Genomic DNA, 27,665 nt, shown 5'->3' with positions numbered 1-27,665 from the left:
CTATTAAAAATGCTGCTTTCAGTAAAACTTCATCTGCACTATAAGCAGCAATATGGGTCATCCTCTATGTGAATGCGCTGGTGTGGTGTACTTAAAGGATATTCCTTTCACTAAAGTTCTTTTCAGACAGTAAACTGTAATACGACCTCTCTCCTGTGTGAATGCGCTGGTGTTGTTGGAGAACATAATATGCAATAAAATACTTCCCACACTCTTAACAGTAAAGTTGTTTTTCTATGTGAATACGCTGATGCTGTTTGAGATTATTTTCTTGAGCAAAAATCTTTCCACACACTGAGCAGTGATACGGTTTCTCTCCTGTGTGAATACGCTGGTGTACTTTAAGGGCACTACTTTGAATAAAACTCTTTCCACACTCTGAGCAGTGATACGGTTTCTCTCCTGTGTGAACACGCTGGTGTACTTTAAGGGCACTACTTTGAGTAAAACTCTTTCCACACTCAGTGCAGTTATACGGTTTCTCTCCTGTGTGAATACGCTGGTGGTTTTGAAGGGTACTATGTTCAGCAAAACTCTTTCCACACTCTGAGCAGTAATATGATTTCTCTCCTGTGTGAATGCGCTGGTGTACTTTAAGGTCACTACTTTGAGTAAAACTCTTTCCGCACACTGAGCAGTGATACGGCCTCACTCCTGTGTGAACACGCTCATGATTTTGGAGTGTACTCTGACGAGAAAAACTCTTTCCACATTCTGAGCAGTGATATGGCTTCTTTCCTGCGTGAATGCGCTGGTGTTGTTTGAGATGACTCTGCTTAGTAAAACTCTTCCCACACTCTGAGCAGTGATGAAAGTTCTTCATGTTTATGCTTTGATAAGACTGTAGAAACTGTTTCCTTGGAAAGCAACAGAAACAAAGAAACAAGTCGATTAATTAGAATTACTTTTACTACATTAATACCACAATAATATTAAACTCATCACCTAGTAATAAAAACATTAAATTCACTTCACGTCTAAGTGAGAATCTGAATTCAAAGAACATCAGGATAAAATACTTATAAATACTGCAGATATTAATAATTAAATAACTATAAATAACTTGATATAAATAAAGATATAAGAGATCTGACTTTCTCAACATCAGTCCTGCACCAAGCAAATCTAATCCAGTTCATGACAGGACTAATAATTAGCTCACAAGTGTAAATCTTTGGTGTGCTGGGAGTAAAAAAGGCTTCATAAATCACCACAATTATGAGCATAAAGCTATTTTAAACAGTCTGAATATATTAACCCTGATAGCACATATACATCTCAGAGACGTCTGTTGGATGTAACCCAGTTCGTCTGGAATACGTATTTAATAGAGCGTTTGCTCATCTGCAATACGTCTCTGATACGTCGCTGGTGGATCGTGGAAGATCTTTAGCTGCTGCGTTCCAGATCAATCTTACTACGTCATCATCATGCCTGCGTCTCAGAGACGCTTATGAGAGGCATCCGAGACCATTTATTAGAGCGCTTATTCATCTGTAATACATCTCCTAAATATCAGGCTTGGATGCTGAAATGGCGTTCAGACGCTGCATTCCAGACTTATGTGTACAGTATAGCTAAAATACAGCGTCTGAATGTAATTGAACGTGTGTGTGTGTGTGTGCACTCCCCTCTCATGTACTGCTTTAAAAATAATAATAATAACAATAATAATAATAATAGACAATACAGATAATATATCTATAAGCAACAGACATTATAATCAGTGGTAGTAACATTTTTATTTATTATTGTTCCTTGACACAAAATTAAGTGAAATATGAATTAATGAATCAAATTTTTTATATATGATAAATAAACATTAGAATAATAATTACGATGAACACAAATAACAAAACAAAAATAGCAATTAACTACTAAATAAAATAGAAATTAATGTCTCCTTCCTGGTGCCAGCAGATGCCAGGTGGCAGATTGGCAGATCCGCCACTGGCGCCCAGTGGGTCCTGGGTTCCTCCTGGTGCACGACAGGCTTCAGATCTAGTCTATTTTCTATTCATGATTAATGTGTTGTAGGGCTGTTCATTCTAACTGATCAAACTTACGTGTGCACTGATTGGGTATGAACCACCTTGACAGTCCCTGCTGTATGGTGGGTGCTGTTAAAGCAGAAATTAAAATGAAAAAGTTCACTCTACCTAAGACGTTGTTCTTACCTATAATATTTATGTATTAATAAACTGATAAATTGCTTTTCTCCTTCTTCATTAAACTCACCGTTGACATGAGATAGGACGCCCTGGCCTTGTCCTGTCCCCTGAGAAGCATTTGCCCATGTACACTGGTTGGACATGGGCCACCTTGATGGATCTCGTTGTACGGTAGGTGCTGTTTACAGCGGAAAAAAAATTAGAAAGTACATGACTTTTTTTTTCTTTTTTAATTATTTATTTATTTTTAATTTTTTTTACAGTGGTGCTTTGAAGTTTGCAAACCCTTTGGAATTGTCTATATTTCTGCATAAATTTGACCTAAAACTTTATCAGATTTTCACACAAGTCCTAATAGTAGCTATGGAGATTCAAATCAAACAAATAAGACACAAATATTAGACTTGGTCATTTATTTATTGAGGAAAATGATCCAATATAACATATCTGTGAGTGAATCTTCAGGATTAGCAGATAATTTGAAGGTGAAATTAGAGTCAGGTGTTTTCAATCAATGGGATGACAATCAGGTATGAGTGGGCACCCTGTTTTATTTAAAGAACAGGGATCTATCAAAGTCTGCTCTTCACAACACGTTTGTGGAAGTGTATCATGGCACGAACAAAGGAGATTTCTGAGAGAAGTCATTGATTCTCATCAGGCTGGAAAAGGTTACAAAATCATCTCTAAAGAGTTTGGACTCCACCAATCCACAGTCAGACAGGTTGTGTACAAATGTTGGAAATTCAAGACCATTGTTACCTTCCCCAGGAGTGGTCGACCAACAGTGATCACGACAAGAGCAAGGCGTGTAATAGTCCGCGAGGTCACGAAGGAACCCAAGGTAACTTATAAGCAACTACAGGCCTTTCTCACATTGGCTAATGTTGATGTTCATGAGTCCACCATCAGGAGAACACTGAACAACAGTGGTGTGCATGGCAGGGTTGCAAGGAGAAAGCCACTGCTCTCCAAAAAGAATATTGCTGCACGTCTGCAGTTTGCTAAAGATCACATGGACAAGCCAGAAGGCTACTGAAACAATGGAACAGATCTTTTTGGTTTAAATGAGAAGTGTTATGTTTGGAGAAAGGAAAACACTGCATTCCAGCATAAAAACCTTATCCCATCTGTGAAACACGGTGGTGGTAGTATCATGGTTTAGGCCTGTTTTGCTGCATCTGCAAGAGAACGTGGGTCACGCAGCAAGACAACAACCAGAAGCACACAAGTCATTTTACCAAAGAATAGTTAAAGAAGAATAAAGTTAATGTTTTGGAATGGCCAAGTCAAAGTCCCGATATTAATGCAATAATGTGGATGGACCTGAAGCAAGCGGTTCATGGGAGGAAACCCACCAACATAACAGAGTTGAAGCTGTGAAGTTGTACGCAGGAATGGGCTAAAACTCCTCCAAGCCGATGTGCAGGACTAATCAGCAGTTTTCAGAAACGTTTAGTTGTAGTTATTGCTGCACAAAGGGGTCACACCAGATACTGAAAGCAAAGGTTCACATACTTTTACCACTCACAAATCTGTAATATTGGACCATTTTCTTCAATAAAAAAATGACGAAGTCTAATATTTGTGTCTCATTTGTTTGATATGGTTCTCCTTATCTACTTGTAGGACTTGTGTAAAAATCTGATGACATTTTAGGTCAAATGTATGCAGAAATATAAAATTCTGAAGGGTTCACAAACTTTCAAGCACCACTGTAGTTTTGGTTTTGACAAGGCATGATGAGAAAATTAGCTTGGTTATGGCAATTATGGCACATCCTGTGCTTTTGAGAATGCCTGACTTTTATTATTTGCATTTCAGCGACTTAAGGCATCATTCTTACTTGTAGTGTTAACGTACTAATACCCAACTGAAAAATTGCTTTTCTCCTTCTTCAGTAAACTCACCATTAACATGAGGTAGAACCCCCTGGCCTTGTAGTGTACACTGGTCAGACATGGGCCACCTTGATGGCTCTTGTTGCATGGTATATGCTGTTTACAGGGAATAAAAAAAAAAGATACTCAGAAAATGTGACTCTAGTTTTGTTTTGACTGGGCATGATGAGAAAATTAGCTTGGTTATGGTGATTATGGCTCATCCTGTGTGCCACAAGAAGACTAACTAACCTGGGCCCAGATTTTTAAAAGAATCTTGGTGTAAAGATAAACTTAACTGGTAGAGCAAGCATCACACTAAACACACACTCTGACAGTTAAGATTATCTTGACGCTATTTTAAGCATCATATTCGTGCTCAGATGCTTTTGAGATTAAAAGTGTACTTAACTGTCATAGCTGTATGGTGGGTGCTGTTAATGGAGAAATTAAAATAAAAATGGTTACTCTACAGAAAATGCCTGACTTTTATTCTTAGTATTTTAGCGACCTAAAGTGTCATTATTAACTATATTATTCATGTACAGTGTATCACAAAAGTGAGTACACCCCTCACATTTCTGCAAATATTTTATTATATCTTTTCATGGGACAACACTATAGAAATAAAACTTGGATATAACTTAGAGTAGTCAGTGTACAACTTGTATAGCAGTGTAGATTTACTGTCTTCTGAAAATAACTCAACACACAGCCATTAATGTCTAAATAGCTGGCAACATAAGTGAGTACACCCCACAGTGAACATGTCCAAATTGTGCCCAAAGTGTCAATATTTTGTGTGACCACCATTATTATCCAGCACTGCCTTAACCCTCCTGGGCATGGAATTCACCAGAGCTGCACAGGTTGCTACTGGAATCCTCTTCCACTCCTCCATGATGACATCACGGAGCTGGTGGATGTTAGACACCTTGAACTCCTCCACCTTCCACTTGAGGATGCGCCACAGGTGCTCAATTGGGTTTAGTCCATCACCTTTACCTTCAGCTTCCTCAGCAAGGCAGTTGTCATCATGGAGGTTGTGTTTGGGGTCGTTATCCTGTTGGAAAACTGCCATGAGGCCCAGTTTTCGAAGGGAGGGGATCGTGCTCTGTTTCAGAATGTCACAGTACATGTTGGAATTCATGTTTCCCTCAATGAACTGCAGCTCCCCAGTGCCAGCAACACTCATGCAGCCCAAGACCATGATGCTACCACCACCATGCTTGACTGTAGGCAAGATACAGTTGTCTTGGTACTTCTCACCAGGGCGCTGCCACACATGCTGGACACCATCTGAGCCAAACAAGTTTATCTTGGTCTCGTCAGACCACAGGGCATTCCAGTAATCCATGTTCTTGGACTGCTTGTCTTCAGCAAACTGTTTGCGGGCTTTCTTGTGCGTCAGCTTCCTTCTGGGATGACGACCATGCAGACCGAGTTGATGCAGTGTGCGGTGTATGGTCTGAGCACTGACAGGCTGACCTCCCACATCTTCAACCTCTGCAGCAATGCTGGCAGCACTCATGTGTCTATTTTTTAAAGCCAACCTCTGGATATGACGCCGAACACATGGACTCAACTTCTTTGGTCGACCCTGGCGAGGCCTGTTCCGAGTGGAACCTGTCCTGGAAAACCGCTGTATGACCTTGGCCACCATGCTGTAGCTCAGTTTCAGGGTGTTAGCAATCTTCTTATAGCCCAGGCCATCTTTGTGGAGAGCAACAATTCTATTTCTCACATCCTCAGAGAGTTCTTTGCCATGAGGTGCCATGTTGAATATCCAGTGGCCAGTATGAGAGAATTGTACCCAAAACACCAAATTTAACAGCCCTGCTCCCCATTTACACCTGGGACCTTGACACATGACACCAGGGAGGGACAACGACACATTTGGGCACAATTTGGACATGTTCACTGTGGGGTGTACTCACTTATGTTGCCAGCCATTTAGACATTAATGGCTGTGTGTTGAGTTATTTTCAGAAGACAGTAAATCTACACTGCTATACAAGCTGTACACTGACTACTCTAAGTTATATCCAAGTTTTATGTCTATAGTGTTGTCCCATGAAAAGATATAATGAAATATTTGAAGAAATGTGAGCGGTGTACTCACTTTTGTGATACACTGTATTAATGCCCAACTGGAAAAAAAATATTTTTCTGCTTCTTCAGTAAACTCACCACTGACATGAGGTAGAACACCCTGGCCTTGTGCTGTCCCATGAGAAGCATCTGCCCATGTACACTGGTTGGACATGGGCCACCTTGATGCATCTTGTTGCATGGTAGGTGCTGTTTACAGAAAAAAAAAAAAAAAATGACTTTGTGATATTACATTTTTCCATATCACCCACCTCTAACTCTGAGATTATTTATTTATAGTTTTGGTATTGAGAGGGCATGACTAGATTAGTTTGGTTATGACAATTATGGCTTATTATGTAATGTCACAAGAAGACTAACTAACCTGGGCCAAGATTCCCAAAAGGATCCTAGTGTTAAGATTATCTTAACTTGTAGAGCGAGCATTACACTTAAGACTTACGCTCTACTAGTTAAGATTCATAAACACTAATTTAAGAATCATATTCATGCTAAGATGCTTTTAAAAACCCCATGCCTGCTTTATAACTAACTCACATGTCTGTTAAGTCCTGTCTTTAGTTAATAATTGCTCGTTAACCACAGGACTTCTCATGAATTAAAAAAATTGTTTCACCATGTGTATTGTCATCATAGAAACTATTTGCAGTGCTATGTCTAGCTTTATTAGCTGATACAGCCCCGTCTAATTAAAGCCAAGAGTGATGATTTTGTACACTAACATTTTATTTTTAAACAGGCCACTAAGGTGGATACTAAACAAAGCAACCAGCAGCTAAACAGCCCCCTTAAAACACTTACTTTACTGAATTACTAAAAATGAAAGTTCCAAATCTTTAAGGGCCTAGATAGTATACAAAATTTATAGAATTTAGAGAATTAAACATTCTCTCTGACTGATAAGAGGAACTAAAGGGGTAATCTTAAAAAATAAATCACAAGTTTGTTGTGTGCTCATGTTAGCTTCAAATCAGAAGTGCTTCTTGGTAAATAGCTTACCATAGAATCCTGTACTTAATGTTGATGCCTTGAAGTCTCAGTTGTAATTTGACGTATGTAACTATGATCCCAATTTATCCTTAGCGTAAAAGTAATCTATTGTTCCAAATGCACAAACACTTTCAAATTGCAAATTTCACATCTTTGTATGGCAAACTAGCATTGACATTATGATAACATCAACTTTTTTCTTAAATGTAATAAAAAATTCCTTGAATGTTGTCATTGTTGTGTTTAACATTTGGGAGCCCTTGGTAAGTGAAAATAAGTACAGATACTCTACAGAGGCAAGGCAAGGCAAGGCAAGGCAAGGCAAGTTTATTTGTATAGCACCTTTCATACACAGTGGCAATTCAAAGTGCTTTACATAAGGAAAAAAACAAAATTAATTAAAAGCATTAAAACATTCCTGAGATCTAAAACCTCAGAAAGACTTCTTGCAAACATTTAGTTACAATTAAGAACATGAAATTCAAACAAGAGAGATAAAAAAAAATTAAGGACATGAAAAATTTAAAGAAAATATTGTAAAGTATAACCTACAATTTAGGGAATATGAAATTAAAACAAGAGAGATAAAAAATTAAGAACATGAAAACTAAAAGGAAATATAGTAAAATATACACTACAATTTAGAAGAGCATGAAAAACTACAAGAAATATGGTAAAATGAGGGTAATAGCAATAGTTTTTTTGCAGAATGTGTGTAATTGATTGGAGCACACCAAAGTAGTACTACTGACCACTGGCTTTATCCTGAATTGCAAGATCATTTGATCTTGCTGTACTCAAGAGTGTCCTGGCATCTTTTGGCAAGATTGAGTGATACTTGCCAAGGACATCTAGCAGTGCATTTATTGCACTGTGCGTGATGTGGTGTTGAATTGCCCATTTTGCTAGTTCATCACGCAAATAATCAAACTCCAGTTCTGACTCTGATCCAGAATCAAAGTCCTCACAGTCAAAAAATACATCATTAGTAATGCAACTGAGGTCATTATTACACACAGCAGATTGGCAATCCATGAACTCCAAATCATCATCATCGTGGTCTTCGTCTTCAAGTAGAGCATTGTTTTATGTTTCTGAATCAATGCTCTGCACCCCCTCCCCCCTTTGTGCCTGAATTGACTCTAAGTCTCGATCAACCCATGCTTTTGCTTTTCGCGTAAGTGTCCAATATGGTGGTTTTCTGCAAGACATTCTGTACAGTTAAACAAAAGATACAAAACAGAATCATTGTCACATTCAATGTATGTTATTAAAGTTATTAAAGGATCTATTGCTTGTTCATTACATACCTTTGTCTTTTGCGCACCTGTCTTGCTAGTGAACCTGATTATAAGAAGACAACTGTGAGTAATTGTATAAAAAAAGGTTAATATGGTAAATAATCCATACTCCTTTGATAAGTGTACACACTTAAAAAAAATATGGTTCTTCAAGGGTTCTTTAGTAAAGTGAATGACCATGAGCATTAAGGACCTATATAGAATGGAGAATTCGTTGTACATGTTTCTATTTAGCACCAAGAGGGTGCTTGTAGTGTTACAAGCTTGTAACAATAGAAGAACCCTTTTGGTGCTATATAGAACCATGCACAACACAATCTCCATCAATCTAAAGAACCATTTCACTATGCAAAGAACCTTTTGAGCATGACATGGTTCCATATAGAAGTCATAGTTCTAAGTAGAACTACTTCCTTAACTAAAGAACCCTTGAAAAAAATCATTGTTTTGTCAAAGGGTTCTCTGAGTCATGCCACAGAAGAACTACTTTTGGTTCCATAAAATACTATGTTTGTAGAAGGGATGTGTGAGTGTGAAGAAGTCTTAAGGAATCTTAATTTGGAAAAGGTTGTGTTTTTTAATTTTTTTTATTTAAAGGTTCTTCACACTCTCACGTCCCTTGTGCAAACTTTGTATTTTATGGTAACAAATGTGGATCTTCTGTGGCATCACTCAGAGAACCCTTTGACAGTTTTCCATAAGGAAAAAAGTAACACTTCATGCTTTTTGCTGCTGACCAACTTTATGGAGATGCAGATTTCATTTTCCAACAGGACTTGGCACCTGCACACAGTGCCAAAGCTACCAGTACCTGGTTTAAGGACCATGGTATCCCTGTTCTTAATTGGCCAGCAAACTCGCCTGACCTTAACCCCATAGAAAATCTTGAACTATGGACTCCATGCCATGCCACATTGCTGCAGTAATCCAGGCAAAAGGAGCCCGAACTAAGTATTGAGTGCTGTACATGCTCATACTTTTCATGTTCATACTTTTCTTTTTTTTTTTTATTCTTTATTTATTAACATTTAGCATCACAAAATTTTCAATACAAACTGTTTTCTGTGTTTTTTTAACATTTTTTTTTTTTTCACAAACTTCCTCTTTCCCTCTCTCCCCGTCCGTGGAGGGGAGAACACAATAATAATAACAATAGTAGCATTAATAACAATATTTCTAAATGAACTATGTACAAATAGGGAGTGAATTCTTATATACAACATATGCATTACTCTGTGAAAATAAAATCAGGCCTAAGGGGTGTCACATAATTGACCCATTTTACCCAAATTAAATCAAATTGTTCTAATTTTAAATTTAAGAATGCTGTTATTTTTTCCATTTTGTAAATACTCATTGTGATGTCCATCCATACATTCAGGGTCGGGCTCTCCCGGGACAACCACTTCCTGGTAAGAGCTTTCCTGGCAGCCACTAACAGTGCATTTATTAAGTGTTTATCCTTTTTCACCCACTCCTGAGGTATGAGTCCAAGATACATGGTCTTGCACAAGTTAATTTCAGATTCAAAGATATTTTGTAGAGCTTCATGTATCCCCATCCAATAGTCTTTAATACCCGGGCAGTCCCAAAACACATGGAAGTGGTTAGCATTTTGATTTCCACAGTTTCTCCAGCAGACAGGGGGGTTATTATCATAATGTGATTTCTGAGAGGGTGTAATAAAGTATCTTATTGAGTTCTTCCACCCAAACTCCCTCCAATATTGAGATCTGGTGCACTTCCACTGATATCTCCATATTGTTGTCCATTCTTCCTCTGATATACTTATCCCTCCTTCCTTTTCCCATTTAGTTTTAATATACAGAGTTGAATGTGTTTTTAGGTCAGAGAAAGCTTTGTACAAACATGAAATTATCCCACCGCCAATATCTGCGTTATACGATTTCTTGAGTAAGTTAATTAGGCCTTGGTTTGCCCCGGCTACATTTTTGGCCCTTGTGTTAACAAAACATCTCATTTGTAAATATCGATAAAAGTCTTGTTTTCCTAGTAGGTGTATTTCTTTAAGCTTTTCAAAACTAGGTAATGTTCCTTCTTTCATTATTGTGCACAACGCTGTTATTCCCTTGGTCGTCCATTCCTTAAATCTAGAGTCCAGTTTGTTCGGTGTAAAACTGGAATCATATGCACACCATTTAAGGATTGCAATATCTCCCTCCAATTTGTGTTCTTTTATAATAGTTTTCCATACTTTAAGGGTCCATTTCACCCATGGGTTATCAATAGTATTTATATAACCTTGTAAATTGTCATCTGCAAGAACTGCCTGTATGGGGGTGGTAGTTATTTTCTCCTCTATATTTTTCCAGTGCATATTCCCAGGAAAAAATGTACTGTGAAGTTTTACAGTAAAACTGTTAAGTTTACAGTTGAACCATAAAAGTTCACAGTTCTACTGTCATTTTTACAGTTTGACCATGAGTACAACTGTGAACTCTCATGTCACTATGAAGTTCATTCTAACCTTTTCAGTGTTTAATAATATTGACTGTGAAGTTTACAGTAAAACTGTTAAGTTTACAGTTGAACCATAACAGTTCACAGTTCTACTGTCATTTTTACAGTTTGACCATAAGTACAACTGTGAACTCTCATGTTACCACGAAGTTCATGGTAACCTTTTCAGTGTTTAATAATATTGACTGTAAAGTTTACAGTAAAACTGTAAAGTTTACAGTTGAACCATAATAGTTCATAGTTCTACTGTCACTTTTACAGTTTGACCATAAGTACAACTGTGAACTCTCATGTTACCATGAAGTTCATGGCCACCTCCTCTGGTGTTTAATAATGTTGACTGTGAAGTTTACAGTTCAACTGTAAACATGATATTGTTGAATTGTTAAATTCAGTCAACTTACAGTTTAAAGTTCAACTAGGAATAGTTCATAGTCACCTCTTCTAATGTTTGATGTTCACAGTAATTTACAGTTTAACTATGGCCATATAGATAAACGACAAGATACAAATATCAAGACAATAATAATGTATATAATATTTATGTATTATTTAAAGTAGGTATGTGAATGAAGGGTGTAAATGTATGTGTGTGGGGGTAAATTAATTACATGACATGAAAAACATGTCAAAAAGACATTATTTACAGTGTATCACAAAAGTGAGTACACCCCTCACATTTCTGCAGATATTTAAGTATATCTTTTCATGGGACAACACTGACAAAATGACACTTTGACACAATGAAAAGTAGTCTGTGTGCAGCTTATATAACAGTGTAAATTTATTCTTCCCTCAAAATAACTCAATATACAGCCATTAATGTCTAAACCACCGGCAACAAAAGTGAGTACACCCCTTAGTGAAAGTTCCTGAAGGGTCAATATTTTGTGTGGCCACCATTATTTCCCAGAACTGCCTTAACTCTCCTGGGCATGGAGTTTACCAGAGCTTCACAGGTTGCCACTGGAATGCTTTTCCACTCCTCCATGATGACATCACGGAGCTGGCGGATATTCGAGACTTTGCGCTCCTCCACCTTCCGCTTGAGGATGCCCCAAAGATGTTCTATTGGGTTTAGGTCTGGAGACATGCTTGGCCAGTCCATCACCTTTACCCTCAGCCTCTTCAATAAAGCAGTGGTCGTCTTAGAGGTGTGTTTGGGGTCATTATCATGCTGGAACACTGCTCTGCGACCCAGTTTCCGGAGGGAGGGGATCATGCTCTGCTTCAGTATTTCACAGTACATATTGGAGTTCATGTGTCCCTCAATGAAATGTAACTCCCCAACACCTGCTGCACTCATGCAGCCCCAGACCATGGCATTCCCACCACCATGCTTGACTGTAGGCATGACACACTTATCTTTGTACTCCTCACCTGATTGCCGCCACACATGCTTGAGACCATCTGAACCAAACAAATTAATCTTGGTCTCATCAGACCATAACCATAACACAGTGTTTAATAATATTGACTGTAAAGTTTACAGTAAAACTGTAAAGTTTACAGTTGAACCATAATAGTTCATAGTTCTACTGTCACTTTTACAGTTTGACCATAAGTACAACTGTGAACTCTCATGTTACCATGAAGTTCATGGCCACCTCCTCTGGTGTTTAATAATGTTGACTGTGAAGTTTACAGTTCAACTGTAAACATGATATTGTTGAATTGTTAAATTCAGTCAACTTACAGTTTAAAGTTCAACTAGGAATAGTTCATAGTCACCTCTTCTAATGTTTGATGTTTACAGTAATTTACAGTTTAACTATGGCCATATAGGTAAACGACAAGATACAAATATCAAGACAATAATAATGTATATAATATTTATGTATTATTTAAAATAGGTATGTGAATGAAGGGTGTAAATGTATGTGTGTGGGGGTAAATTAATTACATGACATGAAAAACATGTCAAAAAAACATTATTTACTGTACATCTAAAAAAAAAATAGATGATTAACAATATTCCAATAAAAAAAGAATACAGCACAGATTTACATATTTATAATATTACAAAAATACAAATAACCTCATGCAGACAGGACAAATATTACATTACATCAATATTACATCAGACAGATGACTTTATAGCGCCTTTTATTATGCCTGTTCTGCGCAAACCTCTCTTCTACAGACATCATGTCAGACATCATGTCAGTCTGGACATCTGGGCATGCGCACATGCGCACTTGATTTGAGACCGTTATTTCAACCAAGCGTCTCGAGCTTCGCGTCAGGTGAACCGCGCGAAATACAAATTTTGTGTCAGTTTCAGTGATTTAATTCTCAAAAACGAGTCTGTTTAAGTCCGCGCTGTGTATCTGCTTAAAGATAAAGTTCCTGCCACATGTGTTATTGAGTCAGAACTTATTAAAGGACAAGAATCTGACGACGGAAAATCTCATCAACGGCTAAACTGTTACCTGGAAAGTGAGAAATGGATAAAAAGACGTTGGTGAAGCGGCGCCCTGCTAAACCCTGAAGTTCGATGGTAAGTCATTAACTTAAACAGTTTATAATAATACACAATAATATATTTACTATGCCTAAAATGTTATTAAAAATAAATGGCCATTTTAGAAAGCCGAAAATAACACAGGTCTCAGGATTCTATGTCTTCAAATTAGTTACTTGGGACGTTAGCTAAACCATTAGCATAAACAGTCTGTTATCTGACGGTAATTGATTGTGCTCTTTTTAAATGCGTAGTAATACTTGCAACGCGTTAAGACTGGTACAATTACTTAGTTTATAGTGTTGTTACAGTGCTAAACTGCACTATAATAAACCTATCACTTTTTATAATTCTAAGTGTACAGATAATATAAATGCTTTTAATATTTCCTACAAGACAATTCACCTTTTATGTCTTATTTATACACGTCTTAATTAAATGTGAACGTTAACCTGCAAGTTGCTCCTAAAATAGTGGAGGTCCAGCATTTTCTTTGGAATGATGGGTGATATGTGTGCTTTAAATTATTGCTGTGAAACTGGGGCAGTTGATCAAAGTTTATATGATTTATTCAGGAAATGTCTATTAACACACATTTCAGGTTTCCCCTACTCTTTCCCTACTCCCTATAAAACTTGGGCACCACCTAAGCCCAAGCCCAGTGACCACACCACGTAAGCCTGCCAACAACCCAGGGAAAACCCTGCATTTGTGCCACTGTGTTTAAGCTATTGTAGCATTCTGTTAACTACAGATTTTAAATATGAAATTAAAAACAGTATTTTTATTCCAGGAAAATGACCACATGTCAAGGAGGGCTGCTGAGGTTCAGAGAGTCTCAGTGTCCGACAGAAAAGACCCGGGTATTGTAGATAACAGTATCTGCCTACATTTACATCAGCACATAAGGATGGGTTTTTCATATTCTTGTTCATGATAGTAGCAGCAAGTTTCAGTACATTGCTTTACAACCACATCCACAGAATGTTACTGTTGTTGTAGATAACTCAGATAACTACATATTCTTAATCATTTCATTCTAGGACTATGATGTAAAAGAGAAAATTACAAGGAGGCCTGGATCTCGGAAACTTAAAGTAGGTGCTAATTGATTTTTTAAAAACAGATTGTGTTTAAAATAAATTTGTGTTAAAATATGTAAAACAACTCACTTCTTTACAGTTTTGGTGCTGACAATGTCTTTTCATCTATCCATTCATCCACCTTTGTGCCCGCCTGCATATCTATATATGCTTAAAGCCCTGACTGTTTTCAACTTCTGTTGGGTGTGTTACTAAATGCTAAACTGTGTACTGATTGCATAGCTGCTGATATTAATTGTTTGATTCTTTTTCTAGTAACTAGTGAATCAGACGGGCCATGCCAATCCATCTTAAGGCAGTCTGAGCTACTAAAATAATGAAATTAAAAAGAGAGAAGATCTGTCTGCGTCAGTGCTTTAGTGCAGATGAAGGTAAGTCATGTTTTTCAGCAATAAATATTTTTTGCACCATAACAATTAATGGTAATTAATGATACGCTTACCAAATATATGCCTTATGATACATCAGATGTAAGACATTGCTGATTAAATATATTAGGGCCCCTGTAGCTTAGAGGTGATGGCGGCAAATGTTTGATTATTTTTATTTATTTATTTATTTATTTTATTTTTTTTGCATTTTTAAAGGTGGCCGAACAGATTTTCCCCATGAAGGAGGTCCAGAAAGTGTACTTCACCAGCAAATTCAACAATGTGGACAAGCTAGGAAAACAAGAGGTGTAATTCATGTCACAATTCACACCCCCACACACACTCAGACATAGGACACATCCAAGCACCCAATACTGCCATAATTAAATGCATAAGGAATGCTTATGAATTCGATTTCTCATTATGTATGTATAGAGTTTATATATACTGTAGATTTATACCACAATACATTATTCAGTTATATAATTGTATATATTACAGTATAATAAAATTATATTATTGTATAATTACCATCGTAAAATAAATTATTAAGTGTAATATAATTATGTTATTATATAACAAATACAATCTATTACCATTATTTTTTATATTACTATTATTTTAATGCATTTAACATTACATTATAGAATGCCAAGTTGGTACATGTGTTATCAGTTTACCATTTAGAAGGAATCCTTACCAGTTGTTTTTGTGCGTGTTTGAAATTATACCGTTGCTGAATAAATGGAGTTGTGAGATCTATACATTGTATTGTATTGTATTGTATAATTAATGTCAAAGTACAGTAATTACAAAGTAAACTGTGAAGTCCAGGGTAAAACTGTTTACCAAGTTTACAGTGGAACTTTTAAACATCACAGTAAAATAATCAATCAGGTTTACAGTTTTACTTTGAAATTGTTTATAGTAGAACTGTGAAATAATTCAGTGTTTTACTGTGAAAGTTCATAGTGGAACTGTCAACTAGATTACTATGAAAGTTCACAGTAGAACCATGAAGTGGCCAAATTACCATCAATTCATAGTAGAACTGTAAAATATTTCACAGTTTTACTTTGAAATTGTTTATAGTAGAACTGTGAAATAATTCAGTGTTTTACTGTGAAAGTTCATAGTGGAACTGTCAACTGGACTACTATGAAAGTTCACAGTAGAACCATGAAGTGGCCAAATTACCATCAATTCATAGTAGAACTGTAAAATAATTAAGTTTTACTGTGAACTTTTTTTTATAGTAAAACTGTGAAATAATTCATGGTTTTACTGTGAAAGTTGATAGTGGAACTGTCAACTAGATTACTATAAAATTTCACAGTAGAACCATGAAGTGGCCAAATTACCATCAAAATTTCAAAGTAGAACTGTAAAATATTTCACAGTTTTACTATGAAATTTCACAGTACATTTTTTCCTGGGTTGTATAGTGGATTACACCAGTAAATCACAGCTCTCATTTGCGCTGCAAAATAATAATCTCTAAAGGAAGGTAAACCCCATCCCCCTTTTTCCTTGGCTAATTGTAGAGTTTTGAGGCGAACCCTAGGTCTTTTACCTTGCCAGATATACTTTAATAACATTTTATCCCATTCGTTGAATTGGCTTTGGCTGACCTCTATAGGCAAAGTTTGAAACAGGTATAACAATATAACAATATATAACAGGTATAACAATCTAGGCAATAAATTCATTTTAGTGGATTCAATCCTTGAGCCGAAACTAAGCAAAGGAATTAGATTCCATCTTGTAATGTCCTCCTTAATTCTTTCGTTTATAGGCTGATAGTTATATTCTGAGAGTTTTGTAAGGTCTTTTGGAATGTTAATACCTAAATATTTAAAATATTCTGTATGCCATGTCAGGGGGTATCTATTTTTAATCGCTCCTGGTGGGTTATAGTTGAATGAAAGTAACTGAGTTTTATTTGTTTTAATCTTATAACCAGATAGTTGACCATATTATTCAAACGTTTGCATCAGATGGGGTAACGAGTGAGTTGGTTGCCCTAGGAAAATTAGAATGTCATCAGCATAACAAGCCAATTTGTGCTCCGTCCCTTTAATTGTAATTCCCATAATATCCTCATTTTGTCTAATATATTGAGCTAATGGTTCCAGGTATAAAGCAAACAGCTGAGGTGACCATGCACAACCCTGTCTCGAGCCCCTTTCTATGTTAAAACTATTTGACAAATATCCATTAATTTTAATCCTAGCCCTTGGTTTATCATATAAGGTCTGTATTGTTTTAATAATTATGTCATGTAAGCCAAATCTATATAAGGTTCTATAAAGAAAGGTCCAGTTAACTGAGTCAAATGCCTTTTCTGCATCAACACTCATCACTATCGCTTTCATTTTGTTTTTTTGTATATGGTCTATAATATGTAGTGACCTTCGTATATTGTCCACTGTTTGGCGTTGCTGTATAAAACCCGTCTGATCATGGTGAATCAAGATGGGTAGGAACTTTTCTAATCGTCTGGCCATTATAGAGGTAAATAGTCTATAATCTACATTAAGAACAGATATTGGTCTGTAGGATCCACAGTCCATTTTGTCCTTGCCTTCTTTTAATATAGCTGAGATTACAGCCTCCTTCCAACTAGGTGGTGTGTGTGCCTCTTTTAGGACCCAATTTACAGTGGATAGCAGAATTAATAAGGTTGCATTAATATATAATAATAATATATAATAATTAATTAATAAGGATTAATTCACTTCCAAATTCTTTATACCATTCTGTCGTAAAGCCATCCGATCCTGGTGATTTGTTCAATTTAAGTCTACTAATTGCCGCTTTTAGTTCGTCTTCCGTTACATCAGCAGTGAGAATTTTGTTTTGTTCTTCATTTAAAACCGGTAGCTCTAACGAATTCAGGAAGACGTCGATTTGGGTCACATTTTCCCCTGGAATTTTGGAATATAACGTTTTATAAAATGCTTCAAAGCTATCTTGGATTTCGCTTATTTTATGTTTTATTATTTTTGCTCTTGGGTCTTTGATTTTATAAATTGTATTTTCTGTTATCTTTTTTTTCAATTTCCATGCCAATATTTTCATTGATTTGGGTCCACTTTCATAATGTCTCTGTTTTAGGAACATTAGGTTTGTTTAGATTTTTTGTGTGGCCAGATTATTGATTTCATGTCTAGTTTTTTTTATTTCTTCCAATATGTTTTGCGCCAAATTCAACTTGTGTTTTTTTTCTAATTCCTTCAATTTCCCTTGTAGTTCCTCCATTTTTTTATTCCTCATTTTAGTTTTATGTGCTGATATTGCTATGATTTTACCGCGTAAGACGGCCTTTAAGGTATCCCACAGAATGGGTGGTGAGACCTCTCCATTATCATTAATTTCCAAAAATTCCTTGATCTCTCTTTTAATTTGTGTTTTGAAATAAGGGTCATTAAGTAGGCTCGTATTTAGTTTCCAAGTATTATTTCTTGGTTGCATCTCAAAATTAACATATAAATATATTGGTGCATGGTCACTTAAATCTATTGTTCCTATTCCACAAGAATCTATATTATCTCTATCTTTCCCAAATGTTATAAAGTAATCTATCCTTGTGTAGAGGGAGTGTGGAGCAGAATAATGAGTATAATCTCTTCTGGTAGGGAATAGATTTATCCATATGTCAATCAATCCAGCTTCTTTAAACAGTGTGTTTATTTTCTTATGTAGTGATTTTAGTCCACGTTTTTTTCCACCCGAAGAGTCCAGCCCTGGTTGCAGTCGTACATTTAGGTCTCCCCCACATATTAAAAGCCCTTCTGTTTCTGTTACTATAATATTTGTAATCTTCTGGAAGAAACCCAAATCACTTCCTGGGGGTGCATATATATTTAACAGAGTAACTGGATGTCCTTCTATTTTCCCCCGTACTAAAATAAATCTGCCCTCTTTATCTCTCATTTCAAATATCTTTTCGAAGCGTATTTTACTTGAAATGAGGATAGCAACCCCTCTCCTATGCCCTGATTTATATGAAGAGAAGAACAAATAAGTAAAGCCCATCCTCTTTAGTTTCTCATGCTCTTTGTCATTTAAGTGAGTTTCTTGTAGGTACACTACCTGGGCTTGTTCCTTCTTCATTTTAGATATGATTCGACTGCGTTTAATTGGATTTAGCAACCCATTCACATTAAAATAAATAAACTTTACTTTATCCCTGGCCATATGTGTTCATATTCCGGTAACCTATTATCACAGACATAAAGCTTAATTGATTCACTCCCTGAACAAATACAAGTAAACAATAAACATCAAACATGAACAACAATGTGGTTCCAAGGTTGGGGTCTTCAACAAACGACCCTGTACTAAGCTAGAAAGAATATCTAGCTGTGGGGGAAGGTCTCTCCAACCTAAGTGGAGGAGGTCCCCACTGTGGCATCCAGAAAAAGGAGAAATGGATGAGTCTCTGTCCACCATGTAGAAAAAATTTTCCGTGTACGTTCCTCCTATGTACAGGGGTTGGACAAAATAACTGAAACACCTGGTTTTAGACCACAATAATTTATTAGTATGGTGTAGGGCCTCCTTTTGCGGCCAATACAGCGTCAATTCGTCTTGGAAATGACATATACAAGTCCTGCACAGTGGTCAGAGGGATTTTAAGCCATTCTTCTTGCAGGATAGTGGCCAGGTCACTACGTGATGCTGGTGGAGGAAAACGTTTCCTGACTCGCTTCTCCAAAACACCCCAAAGTGGCTCAAAAATATTTAGATCTGGTGACTGTGCAGGCCATGGGAGATGTTCAACTTCACTTTCATGTTCATCAAACCAATCTTTCACCAGTCTTGCTGTGTGTATTGGTGCATTGTCATCCTGATACACGGCACCGCCATTGGATGCACATGGTCCTCCAGAATGGTTCGGTAGTCCTTGGCAGTGACGCGCCCATCTAGCACAAGTATCGGGCCAAGGGAATGCCATGATATGGCAGCCCAAACCATCACTGATCCACCCCCATGCTTCACTCTGGGCATGCAACAGTCTGGGTGGTACGCTTCTTTGGGGCTTCTCCACACCGTAACTCTCCCGGATGTGGGGAAAACAGTAAAGGTGGACTCATCAGAGAACAATACATGTTTCACATTGTCCACAGCCCAAGATTTGCGCTCCTTGCACCATTGAAACCGACGTTTGGCATTGGCACAAGTGACCAAAGGTTTGGCTATAGCAGCCCGGCCGTGTATATTGACCCTGTGGAGCTCCCGACGGACAGTTCTGGTGGAAACAGGAGAGTTGAGGTGCACATTTAATTCTGCTGTGATTTGGGCAGCCGTGGTTTTATGTTTTTTGGATACAATCCGGGTTAGCACCCGAACATCCCTTTCAGACAGCTTCCTCTTGCGTCCACAGTTAATCCTGTTGGATGTGGTTTGTCCTTCTTGGTGGTATGCTGACATTACCCTGGTTACCGTGGCTCTTGATACATCACAAAGACTTGCTGTCTTGGTCACAGATGCGCCAGCAAGACGTGCACCAACAATTTGTCCTCTTTTGAACTCTGGTATGTCACCCATAATGTTGTGTGCATTGCAATATTTTGAGCAAAACTGTGCTCTTACCCTGCTAATTGAACCTTCACACTCTGCTCTTACTGGTGCAATGTGCAATTAATGAAGATTGGCCACCAGACTGGTCCAATTTAGCCATGAAACCTACCACACTAAAATGACAGGTGTTTCAGTTATTTTGTCCAACCCCTGTATATTTTACTGTCATTAAGGGAGACAATAGTAAAATGTACAGTGTATCACATAAGTGAGTACACCCCTCACATTTCTGCAAATATTTTATTATATCTTTTCATGGGACAACACTATAGAAATAAAACTTGGATATAACTTAGAGTAGTCAGTGTACAACTTGTATAGCAGTGTAGATTTACTGTCTTCTGAAAATAACTCAACACACAGCCATTAATGTCTAAATAGCTGGCAACATAAGTGAGTACACCCCACAGTGAACATGTCCAAATTGTGCCCAAAGTGTCAATATTTTGTGTGACCACCATTATTATCCAGCACTGCCTTAACCCTCCTGGGCATGGAATTCACCAGAGCTGCACAGGTTGCTACTGGAATCCTCTTCCACTCCTCCATGATGACATCACGGAGCTGGTGGATGTTAGACACCTTGAACTCCTCCACCTTCCACTTGAGGATGCGCCACAGGTGCTCAATTGGGTTTAGTCCATCACCTTTACCTTCAGCTTCCTCAGCAAGGCAGTTGTCATCTTGGAGGTTGTGTTTGGGGTCGTTATCCTGTTGGAAAACTGCCATGAGGCCCAGTTTTCAAAGGGAGGGGATCATGCTCTGTTTCAGAATGTCACAGTACATGTTGGAATTCATGTTTCCCTCAATGAACTGCAGCTCCCCAGTGCCAGCAACACTCATGCAGCCCAAGACCATGATGCTACCACCACCATGCTTGACTGTAGGCAAGATACAGTTGTCTTGGTACTTCTCACCAGGGCGCCGCCACACATGCTGGACACCATCTGAGCCAAACAAGTTTATCTTGGTCTCGTCAGACCACAGGGCATTCCAGTAATCCATGTTCTTGGATTGCTTGTCTTCAGCAAACTGTTTGCGGGCTTTCTTGTGCGTCAGCTTCCTTCTGGGATGACGACCATGCAGACCGAGTTGATGCAGTGTGCGGCGTATGGTCTGAGCACTGACAGGCTGACCTCCCACGTCTTCAACCTCTGCAGCAATGCTGGCAGCACTCATGTGTCTATTTTTTAAAGCCAACCTCTGGATATGACGCTGAACACATGGACTCAACTTCTTTGGTCGACCCTGGCGAAGCCTGTTCCGAGTGGAACCTGTCCTGGAAAACCGCTGTATGACCTTGGCCACCATGCTGTAGCTCAGTTTCAGGGTGTTAGCAATCTTCTTATAGCCCAGGTCATCTTTGTGGAGAGCAACAATTCTATTTCTCACATCCTCAGAGAGTTCTTTGCCATGAGGTGCCATGTTGAATATCCAGTGGCCAGTATGAGAGAATTGTACCCAAAACACCAAATTTAACAGCCCTGCTCCCCATTTACACCTGGGACCTTGACACATGACACCAGGAAGGGACAACGACACATTTGGGCACAATTTGGACATGTTCACTGTGGGGTGTACTCACTTATGTTGCCAGCTATTTAGACATTAATGGCTGTGTGTTGAGTTATTTTCAGAAGACAGTAAATCTACACTGCTATACAAGCTGTACACTGACTACTCTAAGTTATATCCAAGTTTCATGTCTATAGTGTTGTCCCATGAAAAGATATAATGAAATATTTGCAGAAATGTGAGGGGTGTACTCACTTTTGTGATACACTGTATCTATTAAACTGAAGAATCACAGTGCATTATGTATTTCCTAGTAACGAAAGTAGCGTTTTTCCTAAGGAAAATAGCGTATTTTAAATAAAGATCCATGTAGCTTATCTACAATTCTAAAGTTAATCCAACCTTATTACTCTCCTGAGGAGGGCAGGGGCTGTCTTCTAAACGCTCGTAGTCTCTCACGGATATTTTGTCCTCGCTCTTCGCATGTTCCCTGCTGTTTCTGCCCTCCCACCGTCTCCCACATTGAGCGAGATAGCTGTTCAGCCAGGGACTCTTTTGATGTGGTCACGTTGATAGGAAAGCCTCTGTCTCTCAAATCTTTAGTCGCCTCCTCGACTGTGTGGTACAGCTGCGTCCCGTCCTCGTAGAACACACGTAGGGAACGGTGTTTGGTAGCGAATTTTTCTCTGCTGCAGCACTCGTTTCGCCTCCGAGTATTCCTTACGTTTCTGTAGTACTGCTGGAGGATAGTCCTGGTCGAAATATATTGGCCTCCCGTTCAAATTTACCCTTTTCTGCCCCCATGCCTTGCGAAGAAGCTCTTCTTTAGTTTTGTATCTGAGAAATTTAATTATTATCGACCGTGGCTTGTCCTCGTTACTCTCGGAGGGTCTCCAGGCGAGTGCGCGGTGTGCTCTCTCAATATCCAGCTGAGTGGTCGCGGGGAGCTCTAACGTTTCCCGGAGAACTTTCTCTATAAACTCCACCATATTCGGCCCTTCCGCTCCCTCTGGAACATTATATATCCTTAAGTTCTCTCTCCGGGATCTCCCTTCCTGATCGATTAGTTTGTTCTCTTGTTAAGTTACTATTTTTATCAGTTTGCCTACTACCTGTTCAATATTTTGGATGCGGTCCTCAGTCTTCTCAATTCGTGTCTCTGCTTCTGCTATTTTGTGATTAATAAGAGCAAGCTCAGATTTTATATCCAGTAACTGCTGTGTTGCGTCTTTGCGAAAGTCTCGTATTTCTTCCAGCACTCTCGCTAAACTTGCTGCTTCATGTGATTGAGCGTTAGCATTAGCTTCGTCATCATGTGCGTGTGTAGACGAGCTGTTTTCTGCATTTTCATCGCCTGCGGATTCTTCAGCGGTGCTTTTTTTGTTCATGTCCCTTTTTCCCATTCTTGCCCCGCTCTGTATTATCGAGTATAAGTAAATTTAGATGGTTTAATGGGGCGAGTTATTTGGTTTTCGGAGGAGCTAGTGTTCTAGGCTGCCATTCGGGTAGATGACGTCACCGGAACCATGTTCATACTTTTCAGTTGGCCAACATTTCTAAAAATCTATTTTTTGTATTGGTCTTAAGTAATATTCTAATTTTCTGAGATACTGAATTTGGTGTTTTCATTAGTTGTCAGTTATAATCATCAACATTAAAAGAAATAAACATTTGAAATATATCAGTCTGTGTGTAATGAATGAATATAATATACAAGTTTCCCTTTTTGAATGGAATTACTGAAATAAATCAACTTTTTCATGATACTCTAATTTTATGACCAGCACTTGTATGTGCTGTATGTGCTTTATGAAAACCTGCAGCCACACCGGCCCTTTGCGGATGTAGGGTACCCGCCTACTACTTATTTAACTGGCTGAGGCATGCTTTACGTGGAGAGGCGTGACTTAAAAAAAAACAACAACAACCCAAAGAACTAACGGTGAGTGGTTTAGCTGTGGCTGATGAGAAACGGAGGGATTTCACGTAGTATGTTGAAATTTTCACTGCTTAAAAGTCTGTGGAGAGGTAATACTAACATTTCATGTTTTTCTAAAGGCATGTTTCTTAGCGTTAGCTAAAGCTAAAATGAGACTAGGTTAGCTAGCTCGCTAGAAGGCCAATTAGTGAGGATACTAGTGCTAGCTAGCAAAAGTCGTTTAGACCGTAATTACGCCACTGATGTAAGTTAATAACAGAATTGTATTCAGAATTGACACTTCTAACTAACAAATATCAAAACTATTTCCGGCTAAAATGTTTTTGTGAAAATATTCAGAACAAAATATGAATGCCAACATTGGGCATTAAATGTACCCATAAATTTAGGATGGTTCTTGGCGTTTTTTCCATTTTCCATCAAATATATACATTTTTCTTAGTAACAGGGTAGCTTCTTGTCTTCATTTCATAGCTTCATGTTCATGCGTTCATTTAATGTGACGTCAACAGCTCCCTTTATTAATTATTAAATGTTTTCTAATGCCTGAACAATTATGTGCAATTTCTCTTTGTCCTGTTTGCAGAACTTAGGTGGTTGTGGAGAATCAGATGACTGGTCTCTTCCAGACATTGGTTGTGAGATCTTTGGCAGTAAATACAGACACCCTTCTAGTGAAAGGTCCTCACTTCCGCTGAAGAGAAAGAAGTTGGTTCATGACTCCTAGGCACACAGGGTGCATGTAGGTTACTCCTGTGTATATAGCCAGTCTGGCCTTTTTTTCCTTTTCTTTTTTTTTTCTTTTTTTTAAGTAAGCCATATGTGACTCATGCAAATATTTGTAAAATACCTCCACAGTACAATTCTGCACACAAATTGAACTAGTGTTCGGAGTTCAACAGCGTTTTAAATGTGGTCGATTGGAAATGTTGCATCCATAATGTCTCAAGATGAAACATTCTTTGCTTTTTAAAAAGCCCTGCCCTCAATCGGTATCTGCCGAGTCGTTCACATTTGAAACTTTGTCTACCTGTGAATTCTTGTGCACACAGCTGCACTGTGTAGCTCAAAGTGGGGATGAATCCACTGAGCTGGATGTGGGACTGACCTCAGAACTCCATGTATCGCTTGTAAAACTCAGGCAGGTAACATAAGTTAATCTGTGTGATTAAACTGCTTGATACAGCTCGGGAAAGGCAACACTTGAAGAATAGGAATGTCATTGTGTGGCTCCTGGTGAAATATTAAGCACTAAAAATTCCATCACTTTGGACGTGATTTCTTTAGCCTTCTTTAGCCTTCTTTTGCTGTACTTTTGGTATTGGTCAAATGTGGCCTCCACAGTTCGCTGGATTTTTTGTTTGTTTGTGGGTTTTACTAGCTGTGCTGTGTTCTGATCACTGTAATACTTACGTGCCTTGGGTGATGTACTCTTGAGTGTCGTGTCAGGTTAGTGGTGTTTAAAAACCTTTCTTTTGCCTCCCCCAGGAAGAATGTTAGTTTTGCACGTTTTACAGGTAGCTGTCTTTTGTCTGAGTTGGTAGAAACTTTCCAACTGATCACATTTTCTATCAGCACAGCAGCAAAATTAACACTGGTTTCTGTAGCCGTGCACAAGGTCTGTATCTTCATCTGGCAGTTGAACAATGGGTCCTCATGCAGAGCTGCTGCAATCCTTACGTTGTGAAAATGGCCGATTACATATTTGGACTGAAAATTGGCCGATGCTGTTACATAGCCAATCTGCTTTGTTCACTTCATGTCCAAACTCGAAACACTACATAAATAGTGAGGAATCTTTAAAAGGTTTAATACTACTCAAGACAAATTTAACTGAAAAGACATTTGAAATTGGTTGGATATTCACCTATTTGATCTTTTTGAAATATTTTTATTCTAAGTAAAAATAAAACTGCTATAAAACTGCAAAGTCTAACGCTAAACTTTAATGGAGTAGCATGTTAGGCTATTGAGGTCCTACCCAGTACTACAATCATTTTGCTCTCAAAAAGGCCTCAATTGTTCATGGTATGGTTTCCACAAGATGTTGGAAACATTCCTTTGAGATTGTGGTGCTTGTTGACAAGGTTGTCATGCAATTGCTGCAGAGCTTTCAGGTGCACTTACATGTTACCAATCTCCCCTTCTGCCAGATCACAAAGGTGCTCTACTGGATTAAAACCTGGTAACTAGGAAGCCCACTAAAGAACACTAAACTCATGTTCATAAAATCAAATCACGCTGGAAGTAGTCATTATAAGATGGTAAACTGGTCATGAAAGGGTGCACATGGTCAGCAACAACACTCAAATAGTCTGTGGTATTCAAGTGATGAATGAATGAATTGATATAAATAGACCCAAAGTATGCAAAGAGGCTGCAGTGGGCACAGGCTCACCAAAACTGGACAGTTGAAGACTGAGAAAACATAGCCTGGTCTGATGAAACATAATTTCTGCTGAGGTACACAGATGGTAGGGTCAGAATTTGACACAGCTTGAATCCATAAACCCAGCCTGCCTTGTCTATAGAATGTCACAGACTGTTTGAGTATTGTTGCTGACCATGTGCATCCTTTCATGACCATTTCACTTTCAATTGAACAAACTGATTACAATAATTACAATTACTCCCTTTTTTTCTTCTTTCTTTATTAGTGACTCAATTTCATTTGTTTGACAGCACTTGGAAATGGATGCTGAAACTCCAAATCCCAATCCTGGTCACCTTTGGTAAGTTCTCTTGGTCATTTGTATGGTTTTTAACTTGACTGCCTATAATGAATCATCTTATTTATAGTTTTTTTCCTTAATGCTGTTATAGTTTCTACTGGTGAATAGATTTCTGTTTTTGAACTGTGATATGAGCTCAATTTTATGGCCCACATACAATGACCAGCTTAGGTTTGCTTTCAGTCTTAAATGATCAATTAATAACAAGCACAAAAGCATTTGCTAAATGTGAATTAAATTTTGATTGGACAGTTTAACCAATAATCGTAACTCTGCAATGCTTCCTCCTAAACCTCCAACACACTCTCACTCAGCAGATGTTAACAGCTGTAGATCATTCTGAAATGGCAGATGAATGTTAACATTAAACAAAAAGTTTGGAATAAACGTTGCCTGCTGCATCTCCTGTGCTCATCAAATCTCAAGCTGTCACATCATAAGATTAAAACTTTGTCGCCATGGTTATCATTTAATTAGACTTCTCACTTTTATTAAGATGATGGTATATAAACAGAACTCCATACAGCTTGGTAATCTCAGACCCTGCGGTTTCAACGGAACAAATGTTTGATAGTAAGGTGAGCAAAGCATGTTCTAGTGGACATGCTGCACCAGTCAGTGAAGGAACCTCTCCTCTGACTGGTTATCAATGCCAAATTTCACTGCTCATTTGCAAAAAATGCAGAGCTGAACTTCATTGCATAACTCAAAATTGCAGTACTACTTACAAATGAATGAGTTCTGGCTGCTATGTTAGTTCCATCACTGGCATGCTGAGTAATAAACTTTCACCAAAACCCTTGTGGTTAAGTGAAAGCAGCAGTGTAAACTTCTTTCAGCTCTGTGCAAATTACTGTAGCATATCACAGTGCTCAAACAATGAGATACTACAGCTATAATTTAGGATTCAGGCATTCCGGAGAGACAAATAGTAAAAATTTTACAAACAACTGATGGTTAATTAAAAGGAAACTCAAATTGCAGTATATCACAGTGCTCAAACACTTCTGAATATTACAG

At 38.0% G+C, this 27,665-nt stretch overlaps 1 long non-coding RNA gene and 1 pseudogene across 1 annotated transcript; one reads left to right on the top strand and one right to left on the bottom strand.

Annotated features, from left to right (window-relative positions):
• Positions 1–250: 250 nt before the first annotated feature.
• The window catches only part of LOC134326742 (zinc finger protein 850-like), a 143,499-nt pseudogene continuing 116,084 nt past the window's right edge, over positions 251–27,665 (bottom strand).
• LOC134326747 (uncharacterized) lies at positions 13,186–15,625 on the top strand. Its single transcript, XR_010014570.1, has 5 exons — positions 13,186–13,435; positions 14,193–14,262; positions 14,443–14,496; positions 14,758–14,873; positions 15,090–15,625. It is a non-coding gene; the product is annotated as an uncharacterized LOC134326747 (long non-coding RNA).

Source organism: Trichomycterus rosablanca, chromosome 14, assembly GCF_030014385.1.
Source record: "Trichomycterus rosablanca isolate fTriRos1 chromosome 14, fTriRos1.hap1, whole genome shotgun sequence".
NCBI classification, from domain to species: Eukaryota; Metazoa; Chordata; class Actinopteri; order Siluriformes; family Trichomycteridae; genus Trichomycterus; species Trichomycterus rosablanca.
The sequence above is the reverse complement of the archived record's forward strand: the minus strand, read 5'-3'. Positions and strand labels throughout refer to the sequence as shown.